Here is a 14444-nt window from a genome sequence, read left to right on the forward strand (position 1 = left end):
TTCTTTAGAGTTTTTCCCCTCTTTTTTAACAGGACTTCTGCTTGCAAGCTTTATATTTGTTTACTTTTCATTCAGTAGCTTACTTTAATGCTGTACTGGTCATCTGTTAAGTTTTAAGATCTTTAATGTACAGTGGTGAATTTTACCTTAAAGAGCTAATTACGGTTTTAAAAAAAACCCACAACATACTAGAGAAAAACCAGAAATTGAACAGGTGAAGGAATGGCTCCCAGAAAGCAGTAGTATTGAAAGGCTGATAAGTACTAGTTAGTTACATGTCCCTGTGGACTGAATGCAATTTCCTCAGATGGTCTCTTTCCCTGTGTGTTTTGATGAGCTGCGCATTGACAGCACTGGGGAAAAACAGTGAGTATGATCAATAGCAACAGTGCATGGCCTTTCTTAAAAGTATGCATCAGGTAAAAGGGGAACTCCTTCAAAGACTTCTGGAATTAAATTTTACACGAGTGTACTTAAAAATGTAGTACTTGTGTTTGTAGAAATGTACATGTTTGTATTTGTTTAACCGGAAATTATGAAAAAAAAGATAGTTTTATGTTTATATGATGTACTTAAGCACCAGACTCGCCATTGGTCTTGTCTCATTGATCACTGGTTGGCATATGAATGTGCAGAAAATCCAAAATCTGAGACAGAAAAAGGGTGGCTTTCAGATACTAGTGTAGTCTTGTGAGCTCTTGAGTAATGTATATGGACTGATTGTGGGTGATCTCCCAATATTAGCTGTGCCTGAGTATAAAGCTACTTTTAAGTGACTGTGACCAATCTGCGAGGCTGAGGACGGGGTAGCTGTATAGTCATCATGAAGCTGGGCTGGGTGGAGAGAGCGCAAAGTTGTAGGGGAAAAACAAATTAAGAGGGCTAGGACACTGTGCATATGGTTGAAATGAGGATGGTAGCACACAGGACAAAATTTATCAAATATATAATTAAGTTGATTTGTAATTTTGTTCTTTGAAAAATGAGAAATTCTCACAATGCAAACTTGGAGTCCGCATCAAATATTTGGAGGAATATTTTGGTATTATCCCTGTTCTTAATAATTTTCCACCTTTCCTGTCTGACTCAGAGGTTTGTAACTAACTGCAGTATAGCTGCTTAAGCCTAGAGTATTCAGCTCCACAAGTTTATGTTTTCGGACTTTTTATTATGTTCTAGTACTCTCTGTCATGAAGTCTGTCAAAAGAGGAAAAATGTTATGATATCTGCTATTTAACAGACTTCCAAGAACTTTTCAATACACGGACATGCACATATGATCTCTCAAATCAAATTTAAAGCATTTTCTCTACATGCAGGTTCAGTAAAAACATCTGTGGAAATCAATTACCATGAGCATTCCATGTAAACCTTGCTTGCTTTCAAATAGGAACTTTGATCCCGTGACAGAAATACAGGTGTTAAGGATTGATGTTCTTTCATCAATAAAATCCCTTATTCGTGGCTTTAAAAGCGGGGAGGACAGGGAATATATCTTATTCTTTCCATGCATGGTCTTTGTTATTTATCAAAGTAATTATTAATAAAAGAATTAAAATCTCCAGGCAACCTGGGACACGTGTAAATTTTTGTTTTTTTTTCAAGCATCTTTATGCATGATTGCCAGCTAGGTCAGAACTGGCTTGACTCAAAATCATCTTAGAGGTTTCATTGAGTCAATGCATTAGTGGAGGAAGAAGAAATATAAATAAAAGAAGAAACTTGTCTAACCTGCAAAATAAGTAGAAAGAAAAAGAACCCTTATTAATCTTTCAGGTGTTCAGCTGTGGTGACTAAGTAAGAACGCATAAGGCGCCTGTCATAGCAATGAAAAGTGGTGTATTACTCCCTGACCTAGCTGTCAGTCTGTGTCTCCCTTCCTTGCAAAAGGGGGTAGTACCTCATCTTTTTTCTTACTGTACTGTGCCAGCATTATGCTCTTCACTGGAGCAGATATGGCTGAAAACCAAGATTTTTTTTTTTTTATAGCTAATAAAATCTGGGTTAGTAAACTTGTTCAGGTTTTTTTAATTTTGCCTTTCAGTCTTGAAGTCTAGATTATGGTTAAAAAGAAACTTGATTTTAAAGTCTGATCTTTTAGGCTCAAGAAGCTGATTCCTGATTTTGGGAAGAACTTACCCAAGTTAGTTGTTGTTATGTAAATAATTAGAATTGGAAATAATTTCCATGCTAGAAAGCTGCTTTTTAAGATAGATTTCCATTAATTAATCTGTGACTATGTATACTCTTGTGCAGAAGTTCTTTGCTTACTTTTTCTCTCTTTTGTGTCATATTATACCACTTCTGATTTCACTGAAGGCAGATGACTATATTTTTGAATTGATTGAAGGAATATAAATGGATATTGGTAAGTGGGTGGGAGTCTGAGGAAGTTGCAGTTTATGTAACTTGCATCTCTAAGAGGTGAAAATTAGTCTGCCTTGAATATGTTTCTCAATTTTGCTCTGAGATTTCTTCCCACATGGTGCTGTTTTCATGGAGTTTTCTGGTGTTTTTTATACAAGATACATAGGGAGAATTTGTTTTGGTTTTGCTTGGTTTTGTTTATCAAGGAGTAAATTAAAACTTACCTGCTATAACAGAGGTACTGCAGACTGTTTCTTTTAAGACTAATGAAGGAACTTGCACACTCTGCTTTTGGCCTTCAGCTGCACAGCAAGCAGTGTTGTCTCTTTAGGTTTGGTTTGGGGTTTTTTTTTTTGTTTTTCTTTCCCTCTCACCATATTAGAATAGTCTTTACAGCTCCTTAATAGTTAATCCCTCTTAAAGTAACATGTATTCAACTGTCAGATCCACTGACCAGTACGGTCACTTTCTAGCATCCTTGTGTGCCATCTAGAAAGGGCTTGGTTTGTTACTGCTTTAAACTGGAACAAGCACTGTTCACCACAGCTCCTTCAGAGACAGCAGAGTCTTCTAGGTTCTATTAAAGAGTAAAAATGTATAAATGCTGTGTTAAAGTAATCCTATTCTTCTTTCCTGAAGCAGTTTCGATTTTCAAACTATAGGGTGATGTGTTTTCCCTGTGCATTGCCCATAATTATCCAGCTGCTTCTCCAACTTGAACAGTCATTCCTTCAGGCTTCATTAAATGCAGTCAGTAGGGCATTGAAGCCAATATAGCTTGTTGTATGGCTTCTGCATTTTAATACGTTGCTATTTCTGACTGCAGAGTTCTGGTTTCTTCAGAGGCTCATGGAAACTATCACACATGTTCTGTTTGATACCTTCTCACTATTTAAACCTCAGACTTCTGAATTCCTACATACCTTGAGGGATTTCTAAGTACATGATGGCATCTGTTGACCATTTGTGAGAAAGAAACCTCGATTCTCACTTGGTTTTGGTTATAAATTGTAAGTAATTTCCTTGAAACGGCAGAAGCTTCAAATTAAGGAAACCTTGCTCTGGATTTCATAGCCACAATCAGTGGGTTCCAGCTCTTTTGACCACGGAGGATTCTCCCAGGCAGCAACCCTGAATAAGTCATACATAGTTCATTCATCGCTTTCTTCTTTCTTCTCTATCAGGATTTACTTTGCTTGGAAACCATGCTGGCACATTTCTTAATGATACTGGAGGCCGTGTTGCCACATGGAATTGAAAGTGGCTGTGAAATTCAGATAGTCTTGGTGGTGCCTTACAAGCTTGATGGGTCCCTCTTCAAGGATCTTTCCACAGACATGTAGGATGCAGAGAAACAAGGTGTTACAATGCCTCTCTTTGTTCAGGAGATCTAGTAGATCTAATGTGTAGAATGTGACATATCTTTCTTGGATCTTGCTAGCAGAATGGTGAATAAGATCCTTATTCTAGACTACGTGTGAAAAAATTGTTCTGATGTCCTAGTAATAGTCTTTCAGGAGAGCTCTTATACTGTAGATTATCTGACTTCTTCCAGCATTAGTAGGTGAGGTGACAGCCCTTCTGCTCCCAAGCCAGACAGTAGCTGCTGTTTTTCTTAGGCAAATGGCTGATCCTGCAGTCAGCCTGTTGAACAAACTCTTACCAGTCTCAAATGTCTGCCTGTACTTCCTCTAAATACCAAGCTCCACCTGTGTATTCGTTAAGCAGTATGTTAGAGCTGATCTCACACCTGAGAGAAGAGGTGTACAGTAATTGGTTTCTAATGAAGGACTATGTGATCAGCTACCACAAAGTTACATAACCTGAGGACAGCTGCTGGGAGTCACGCGCTCTATGGAAGACTGCGTGGATTATCAAGCAGACAGCAAGAGAGATGTTTCTTACCATCAATTGAGGTTCTTTGAGATAGGTAAATCTACAAGTACCTTTTGCCCCCGGGCATCATTTTCTTTGCTTTGCTCCTGCTTCCAAAGACTTGCATTTCAGAAGAAACTAAAAAGGTGCAGAAGATACTACACAGTATTCTAAACAGGAGAGCAGGTGGGAAATCAGCACATCCTCTATGAGATTGCTAAAAGACAAAGTGGTCCAACTTTGAAGTGAACACACATGTGAACCGTAGGCAACTACAGTTACTGATCAGCTCTCATCCTCATCTCACTGTGTACTTTGGTTTTGGTTTGTTTTGGGTTTTTTTCAGTTTGGTTTTTTTTCCCCCAAAAAATGTGAAATAAAGGCTAAAACCAGAAAACTGAATGCTGAACTTAACAAATCAAGGATCCTCTTTGATCTTGAACACTGTTGCAAACAGTTTTTAGTACTGATACAGCCTTAAAGAATTTTAACTCCTCTGTCTTTAATTAAATAAATCCTTCATAACTCTAGGAAGAAAACTGGTATGTGCACTAAAGAAGCAAGTATGGACCAGATATAGAGTAGAATAAAGGAGCGTGAGTGGAAAAAATTCTGATAAAATAGAACAGCTACATTTTTTTATTAAAAAAAAATAAGAAAGTAAAAAAGCACAAGGCCTAAAAAGAAAGATAACTAGACTACTGATGAAGCCTACCAAGGGAAGGGAGTGGAACAATTAACTCTGCTAAAGGAAGAGACTGAAAGCAGATATCGTAGGAAGGATCATGTTTAGTTTTATCAGTGTATGTTATGAAATAGCAGAGATTTTTTTTGAAGTTCTAATTATTTACTACACCATATCAGTTCATTTTTACAATCAGGGTTGTCTAAAGCATAAACAGTAAATGTTTTTCCAACATCCCTGAGTGTGGAAGTGTGTATGGCTTCATCATCATAAATAACTTGTACTATATGAGTGTGATTTTGCTTGGCTCCAGTGGGTCTGTGCAGCACTTTTAAATTTTGTGTCCAGCATAGCTCATTGTTAACTCTGGAGTGGGAAGTGAAAAATCTTGACTGATAAGCCTGGGTGTTACAAAGAACTGTGAGTTGCAAGTGAAACCTGAACTGGGATCCATGAATGGTTTGTAATAAACCAAGTCAGGAACTGCGTTCAGCCCCGATGACATAGCTATATAGGTGTAGTCAAAGGGCACTGGCAGCCTCGCTGTTTCTGATTTCAAATTACTTTCATTCTTTTAATTTACTCAATCGGTACCATTCTGTGCTAAGGCAGAGTAGATTACTGAGATGTAATTTATATATATATACTTTCTAAGTTCTTTCTTGAAAGCTTTTTTCAGGCAGGAGGTGATCCTGTAGTATACTAGCCTTCCGTAAAGGGATTGCCAAAAGAAGCTTCATTCTTTGTAGAGTCAGAGAAAATGGAAGCAAGTATTTTTGTAGCAATAGTCGTAATCAGGGAAAGAAGTGAAGGAAGTCACTGCAGGAATTTGCTTCCTGATGAAGCCTTTGTTTTGTCCAATGTAATAGCTCTGGAGAAAAAAAAAATAAAATGTATGTTGTAGAAGTATTGAGACGTTTTTAAAAAAAGCCGAAATAGCCAAATGAATATAAGCACACCTGCTAATCACTTGAGAGTAGGGACTAGGTGCAAACCTGGATTCATAAAGGACCCAATTTCCCTTTCTCTATCTCTGTGTATGTGTGATTAATTAGTCCAACGATAGCACTTTGGAGCCAGAAAGCATTGCTAAGACTTTGCAGGTGCTGGCTCTGGAGAGGGGTGGCTGGGTTCAGGTGCTGTGCTGGGGAGTGGCCTGGGAATGGCAGGAGAGCCAGAAGCTGAGGGTGACCCAACAGTACTGAGTGGGTCAGGGCTGGGCATGGCCACCAAGCCGAGTCAGGGGCCCGGTGGCCTGTCTGTAGTGGAGATGCAGGTCTGTGGTGAGCCCCTCTGGGTGAAGGTCCAGGCATGGCTGCAGCAGGGTGGTAGCATAGCTCAGGCAACGGGCCATGGGCAAGAGGCTGAACTTAAAAATGACATCTGGATGAAGGGTGGGCAGGTCTGCAGCAAGGCTGCTGCTCCCATGCCCTTTGGTGGCCACCAGCTGCTCTGGCTGGAAGCTGGCCTTGTGTCCAGGTAGTCATTTCTCCCCCTGCCAAGGGGGAATTTGGCTACCTGGACACAAGGCCAACTTCCAGCACCCTGACGTATTAGCAGAAATGTATTTCATGTATTTAAAATGCATTTATCTAGTCAATGACTTGATTTTTGGTGTGCAAAGTGGGGCAAATTTCACAAGGGCTCTCTGATTGTTGTGTAGAATTCTGGGGAAATGGGCCAACATAGGTGATGGAGATGACACCACCATGCTGCTGGGGAGGCTTATGTGTGCAGTGCTTGAGACATCAGCCTACTTAATGATGATAATTTTTTGTAGCAAGGCTATTGGTGTTTTATTTTCAAAACATTGACTATATTAGAGTTGCTTCATTCTGAGACTATTTTAGGTGTTGGGTTTTTTGTTGTTAATAACCTCCTTTTTTCATAGTAGATTTTGCAAGGCATTCTGATTTACTTGCTTGTACTGCTCATTTCTCTGTGATTAGTTATACTAATAATGCTTCAGGGCTGGAACAGTGTTGTACCTTGCATCTGTATTGAAAAGATTTTTATTAAATCCAGTTATGAGACTACAACCCTGTATGTCCGTGTGTCTCCTGCAGCCGTCAGGCTGGTTGACAGAGGAAGCCTTGGTGCTCAACCGCAAATTTCTTTCTGCAGATGAAAAAGAAAATAAAGCTGAAGATGTCTTCTAGCCAGTTGCTTACAAGGGCAAAATGTCTGTCTAGATTTTCCTCAGTGTTCCCCAGAGTTTCTTCCTACTAAAGAAAATTATATTGATTGTCTGGATTTTAAACCTAATAGTTATTTTATTTTTTTAATACTTGCAGAAATGGATTTCAGTTTTTCTAGGCAGCTAGGAAGAGGTTTTGTGTTAAACTGAGTAATTTGGTTAAAGAGACACCTACTTTACTTGTTAAACAGAATCTGAATGTTATGCTTAGGATCCACTGGTAGTTTGTTATAATAAGACTGACAGCTAATTTTTTCAGAAGCTAAAACAGCTGTTACTTTATAGTGAAAGTATGCTAATTGATATAGTCTTGCTGTGGTTAAAGATCAATAATTCAGTGAAGAGGATAGATGCTCTTATTTAGAGGAATTCACTGTTAATTTTATTAGAAAGCCATAGCTGAAGATTGAAATTTGTAAACACAAAGGTGTTTGCTGGCTTCTGCTGTGTAACGTTTTCCTTTCAAGGGGAAACCCTGCAATACAAATGCTTCGATGTAGCAGTAAACATTACCTTACCTACAACTAAAGACTCATTCTTGATTTTGATTTTAACTTTAATGAAATAAATCTGATGTTGTTGTCTTTAGCTAAGCTAATACTGGATTTATATGGATAAACAGAAAATAAAAATTCCCTAATCTTGGAAAACATATTTACAGCTATACTTAAGGGGCTACAAATAGACTTAATAGTATATTTGAGGCACATAAATTAAAATTTTTTCACCCAGTCATTTTTTGCATTTGAATTTTTACCTATATAGGAAGTTTTGTGTGGACAAAGTTCACACAGCGCATTGGATTTTGGCTACTGTATTATAAATATAGTAAAATAAACACACGTGCACCAATAATGCAGGTAGAGTTTATATAGGTAGAACTTCAAGACAAAGTATCTAGTAATTATTCTTTGAGGCATTTTGTAAATACTGCCTCAAACAGAAAAAAAAATGTATTTAGTAGAAAATTACTGGGATCCATCTCTGAATCATTCTAATTTGCGTTGAGATTTCAGATTCTTGCTTTCTATAAAAGCACCAATGTTATTTTGATAATCTCAAAATTTCTGAAATAGACAGCAACCTCTTCAGTGAAGATCTGGATAACTGAGTCAGTCTCAAAGAATGTGTACAGACAGTAACTAGGTTGCTACAGCTGTTTGCTTGTTTTTTCCTTGCAAAAAGGAGCTGAAAGGGAGTATTAGTATTCACTAGTGGAGCTGAAGGTTATTAGTAGAGACTTTTTTTTTTTTCTTGTCTTTAAATTTTGTCATTACCTTCCAGTACAGAGCATCCTCACTGATTACTAAGTAGCTCATTAAAGCTGGTTTTTAGATGTGCTTTTTTGTTTTGTTTTCTTTTTGCTGTTTTCTCATTTTGCTAGCGTGCGGATGGGGGTGGGGAGTGGGAAATAAGGGAGAGAGCATGTTCCAGAGGATGCCAGGATGACTTCAGTTATTGGATGACTGCTGTCTGATGGATGGAAAAAGGAGGAGTAAACCTTTCAGTCTGCACTGACGGAAGCTGAAACACAGAAACCCGATTCAAAGGTAAGGGTGACAAAAAATTCCTGTTCTGAAGAGCTATTCTTGATCCTTGCCGCATTTCTTGGGTGTAAAAAATGCATGTGCGAGCATCTTATTGTTTTTTCCTCATTAATGAGTTTGAAGCAGCTTTTCAGATTATTTCTCCTGCCTAGCAGGTTTCAACTGATGTGAGATCCATAGACAGTGAAATCATAGGCATGCCTGATGCTATCTGACAATTTCCTCATGTGATGGTATAGGTATTGCATCTCATTGATGCTGAAGTTGTTCAGCAAGCTGTAGGAAAAGAGGTTTTTCATGTGATGGAAATACTCGCTGTTGAAAATACAGTGTGTGCTACCAGCAGGAAAACAGTGCTGGAAGATCGAAAAATGTTTTCTTTGAGTTTGATAGGAAAAAGACTTAGAAATTAATTGCTTCTAAAACTGTATGCCTTTTATTGGGTATTGAACATACAGTAAGAATGGCTCCTCAGAACAACTCTTTTTGTGGATTTTTGCATTATTTTTAGGTTTGGAATGAATGTGTTTTGTAATTCAGTGATAAAAATATCATAAAGATAAAGCATGATGCATTTAATTAAATTATGTGTACAAGACAGATAAATCTTGTACGTATAGCAGTTATGTGCCAGTTTTAATAAACTGTTGAAATAGCTTGTATGAAACCTGTTCGGCCGAGTTTACATGTTGTCAGCAGTTGGTAGTTCATAGACACTGGGGATGGCAAGTAGCAAATAACTTGCTTGGTAGAGAAAATAGATTTGTGTATCAAGCCACATCACTTGAGACTATAGGACTACAGGCAGAAGTCCTGGCCCCACTGAAAGAATTGAAGATTTTGGTATTGACCTCCCTGGGGCCAGGATTTCAATGTGTCATCTCTCTATTGATTTATTTCTGGTTTACGTGTAGCAAATAATTGTTATACTACTGGACCCTGTTTTGCTGGTTTGAAGCAGAAATCATTGAAATAAAGGAATTGTGGTTATAAATTGTTGCCAGTGTTATAGGTGTGCGGTTTTTTTAAAGCAATTAGACATTTGCATTACTTCACACTAGTGATGGAAATAGCACTGTGGTGGGAAGTAATTTGTTTTAGATAAGTATATATTTGGTGTATTTAATCTCTTGAGTATCTGCAGTAGGTCCTTTAAGATAATTAAGTAACCTCACTATATCTTTCTAATGTGACCTTTTTTCTGGAATTTCTTGAAGTTAATTATAATATTAAGAAATATATAATCTATAAGCAATTATTGGTATATATGTTTTGTGGAAGAGATTCCTTTTTAAAATAATATAAAGCAGTTGTTAATTCTTGTGACACTTATCCATGTCTTTTGAATGCTGTATTCTAAATTAATCCATTGATAGAAAGACTGGGAATGTTATTTTGTGAACAAATAGTTTTAATTAGTTATTTGTTCATCTTTATACTGCATTGAAAGTATAATAATGGGATTATTTAGTTGTCACGTCCATTTATGTAGCACTGAAATAAAGGAAAAGATTAGAAGCTTTCTGCTTGGTTTGAGAGTATATAATCATAAAATATATTTATAAAGCTAAAATACTGGAATTTAGTTTTATTAAATTTCAGATGTTAAAATCAGTAAATGCGTGTATCCATTTTTGTTGTATTCACTGAGAGTGAATGCCCTCAGAGCAGACCCAAAATTATTAAAAAGTGGTATTAGTAAAGAAAAACTGGACAAGGTCAGTAAAACTCTTACTGAGTATTAAAGAGGACTGGAAGAAGCTTTGTCCTCTGTCCTCTTATTTTTACACCTTACCAGCTGCAAACATCCAGAGCAATTCACAAAAAGTCTAAGAGACTGATGAATTATATTTTTTTTTTATACTGGAATGTGAACACTGGTAAATAATCCTGACAGAAAATAGATGAGTTGCATCTTAACATTTGTTATTTGTAGCAAATGGGTGTGTATCTGAAAGCATAGGCACAACTGTTAAATTACAATCTCAAATCTATATATTCCAATCACTTTTCTTTTCCACCTCAAATGAGAAATCTGACTCAAAGCAGCTCCAGTATCAGAGAGGAGCTGATGAAAACAGAGATCTGGTTCCACATGTATTTAAATTATTCTGTCTCCTTGGAAACGCCGCTGCTGCAGATGGATTTGGCTTTTGGTGGCTAAAAATATCTACTGCTTAATAATGACAGCATGAAAGATACTGAACAAAACTACTGTGTTGTCACTAGTTTTAAAGTTCCCTAATGATTCAGGTATTCTATATGAACTACAGATTTGCATTTTATGTCCAATATTCCCTATCATCTGCTGCCAGCATTCACCAGCTTGGTAGAAATGAGATAAGCTCGTTATCCTTGGTTGCAAACCCTACTGAGAAGGGAGCTTGTAGGTGGGAGGTAGGATAGCCAAAGAGTCTGAAAGCAGGTAGAAAGTCGGAAAAAAAGTTCATGGTGGTGGTGCAGGTACATGTTGTGTAATATCTGAGGATACAGGCTTATTTCCAGTGAAGTTAACACTAGTAAAAGTATGCTTAAGCCATGCCTTGCTAAGTTAACAATTTGTAAATAAAAGAATGTATTTTTCTTTCATTTATTGCAGAATCTTTAGTAAACGTTTCCTTATCTGTTGTATGTGTAGGTGATTGAAGTATCACACAAACCATTTAAAGTCAAATATTAAATTACCTTAAACAAACAAAAGCCCTAAATTACTAAAGAACTACTTGTAAGCAAGAAATAGCATTACATTACATAGCATTACTAAGAAATTCTAGCCTTTAAAGAATAAATTATTTTCAATTAAGAAAGTGTAGCCACTACGTTGTGTTTTTTTTTTAAATCCAGTTCTTCTTTATTCCCTTCATATATCATAACTTCTTTTGTAGTTAGCTGGTAGTCAGTACATATGAAAAATACCACTTCGAATTTTTGGTCTCTATTTCCATTGGATGGCTTTATGCTTGTGCCCAGAAAACAGAACAATTGCCAAACGTTTCCTCAGTGCTGCCTGGTAGGCTAAATATACCTTTTTTATACTTTTATTTTGTTAGCATATACGGGATTTGTTGTAGCATAGATCAAAATTGCTGATTAATTTTCCATTATTGAATGAGGCATTTTTTCATGTTCTGCAGTGTCTCAAAGGCAACATTGAAATATTACAAGGTATTGTTACGCATATAAATAATTAATTCTCTGCAAATTAATACTGAAATCCATTTTTAGCTGACGACACAAGTACCAAAGGTAATAAAAAGTAAAAGTTGAATACTTGAATTTGATTAATTGAAATGAGTAAGAGGAAAGGATCTGGTGTCTTTCGTTCTATAAGAGACTATTTACATATTAATAAGGCAGATTATTAATGGATTATAGAAACTTTTCTATGAGGACAATAAAATTTAATCGTAGCAGGCCTTTTTATTGAGAATAATTTGTTTTGTATTAAGATGAGCAAACCTGGGTTGCTTTAGTTTTAAAACCCCCTTTCCTATAGTATGTAATTTAAGATTCTGTGGAGAAAATGAGTAAATCTAAACATTATTTGACAAAGTCAAGGTGTGATAAGTTGCTGGAAGAAGCATCTGTGTGTTTTACAGCAGTAGTCAAGTTGTGCCAATTTGACATGAATCCTTTGATTTCTGGATGCAGAAGCAGTTCTCATCTGTTGAAAGCAGTAATGAGAAAGTTTGTTGCACATTGCCTGTCATTATGTCTAGGCTGTGGAAGATAGTGATGATAACACAGAGAAAGTACTGCTTTTTTGTTTTGGTTTGGTTTTTTATAACAAGTTGCAAGCAGATGAGCTGAGATTTTCTGCCAGGCAAGGTTTTCCAGCAATTTGCAGCATTATTTGTTCATCCCTGAAGAGAGTTCTACGCCATACAGCTAATATCAGGCCATGTATGTGAACACAGACTATCTTACCCCATTTCTCACTTTCAAACCCCCTTCCCACCCCCCCAAACTATCCATTTGTTTTATTTCTAAAGTCTAATCTCCTAAAACTAGACATTTTTAATCTGGTCACATAAGTAGTATCATTATTTTAAATAATTATGGCAACAGCAGGGTATGAAGGATTTGGTCTTTTGTTATCTAAAATTTGCATGTACACTCCCCTATCCGCCTCAGGCACACACAAACATCCCTCCATCCATAAACTGTTAAGCTGGAAGAGTTTGCTCTTCTTTTTTCAGATAAGAGGAAAACCTAGTTCAGAGTTGTTTTTGTAAGTATCTTCCAGCACATTTTTGTGTCACAAGTTCTTACTGCACTTCTTGGAGTTCAGATGTTCTGTTTTTGGGGTGTTGGGTTTTTTTTGTATGTGGGTTTTTTTGGTTTTGTTTTTTTTTTATGTGGAGTAGTGCTTTTTTTGTGGTTTGGTTTTTTTTTTTTTTCTTTTTTGGTGGGGAGGGTGGGTGTGTTGAGAAACTCTGTTAAACTCTACAGCTTTCAGAGGTGAGAATGGCTAACCCTGTGTCAAGATGCAGAGATCAATGGGGAGAAGGGGTAAGATGTTGAATTCATGCTGGCTCTGATGGCAATGGTGAGTGAGCAGCCAGGCTGTGTGTTAAATAGTGTGCATGCACCAGGGACCTAAGTAGCATGTGTTGGGGCTGTAGAGATGTGAAGGCCCTTTTGGGATATACTGGTCTTGACCATGCTGTACTTTGGCAAGGAGGATACTGAGATACACAAGTTATGCCAACATGCTGTGTGGTTCCTCTGCAGGCAGTACAGAAGTTTGATGTTGATGAAAGACCAATGTGGATGATCAGTACTGAAACAGGCCAAAGGCAGGTTGCAGTGTGCCAGTTAATATTGCTACCTGGGCTAATCTGGGCAAAACTTATGTTAAAGACCACTTATTTCCAGGATCCTGTAAGTTGATGGCATTTCTAATCGTCCACAGAGATTTTGGGTGAAGAGATTTTAATTGAAATTTCATCATCAGAGCTTAAAACCTGGAAGACAAGTGGCCAATACCAGGTCTTCAGCAGTGTTACCTGAAGACTTTGAAAAGGACTTCATGAAAAAGACGGGCCCAGCTAAAGGTCTTCTAGATGGCTTAGGTGGAGGTTAGGCGCTATGAATCTGAGTTTGTGACCCAGCTTTAGCACGACTTTCTCCTCAATCTCCTGTTTGTCTCTAAGATTCAGTATCATTTATGCATCTTTCAGTCTTGTAGGCACAGTCTGGCTGCAGCAATCTTAAAAAATGGGTATAGATGAAACACAAACTCAAACTAAACAACTTGTGTGGGCAAATCTCGTCTTGACAGGAAAGCCCTCTTGCTAAATACCTCTGAATCCCCTTCTTCCAGGTTGTGCCTTCATCATTGGAGATCTGAATGCTAAGCTCCTGGATGCATGGTTGAGTTATCACTGCCTCTTACTGATCTCGTTTTTCTCTCTGGGGAGCGTGCCAAGAGAAGACTTAGAAGAACTAGTCTAGAATTTTCTTCTGTTGGCTGAATTACAGGAGTGTTTCATTTAACTGTTGACATCGGTTGATGTAGCTAGGAATTGAACTTGGGCGTCAGAAGGCTGTTTCACTGGTGCTGTATGCAGAAGTTTTATATTTGGATGATGGAGAGGGGAATATTTACATGCTTGGTGCATGTAGGACCTTGGGAGATGCTTCTGGAGGGCTAAGCCAGAACCAGATCCACCACCACGGCATCTCTGCTGCGTGTGGAGACAGAAGGTGAGCATATGCCAACATCCTTTCTGCATTCTGGATTCGCTGCCAGCGGAGCTCGTTGGCGTGT

General features: G+C 37.6%; 1 protein-coding gene across 3 annotated transcripts in view; it reads left to right on the forward strand.

Moving 5' to 3' along the window:
- CSRNP3 (cysteine-serine-rich nuclear protein 3) overlaps window positions 1–14444 on the forward strand; it is a 110175-nt gene that overhangs the window by 9903 nt on the left and 85828 nt on the right. Inside the window, exon 1 of one of the 3 annotated variants that reach the window (XM_014954264.1) lies at window positions 8574–8674. The exons of the other annotated variants lie outside the window; for them this stretch is intronic. The gene's annotated coding sequence lies outside the window, so the exon portion shown is untranslated. Of the gene's footprint in view, window positions 1–8573; window positions 8675–14444 lie in introns of those variants that run through there. 3 annotated transcript variants of the gene reach the window in all.

The sequence above is a fragment of the Calidris pugnax genome, unplaced genomic scaffold (assembly GCF_001431845.1).
Source record: "Calidris pugnax isolate Ruff unplaced genomic scaffold, ASM143184v1 scaffold103, whole genome shotgun sequence".
Lineage (NCBI taxonomy): Eukaryota > Metazoa > Chordata > Aves > Charadriiformes > Scolopacidae > Calidris > Calidris pugnax.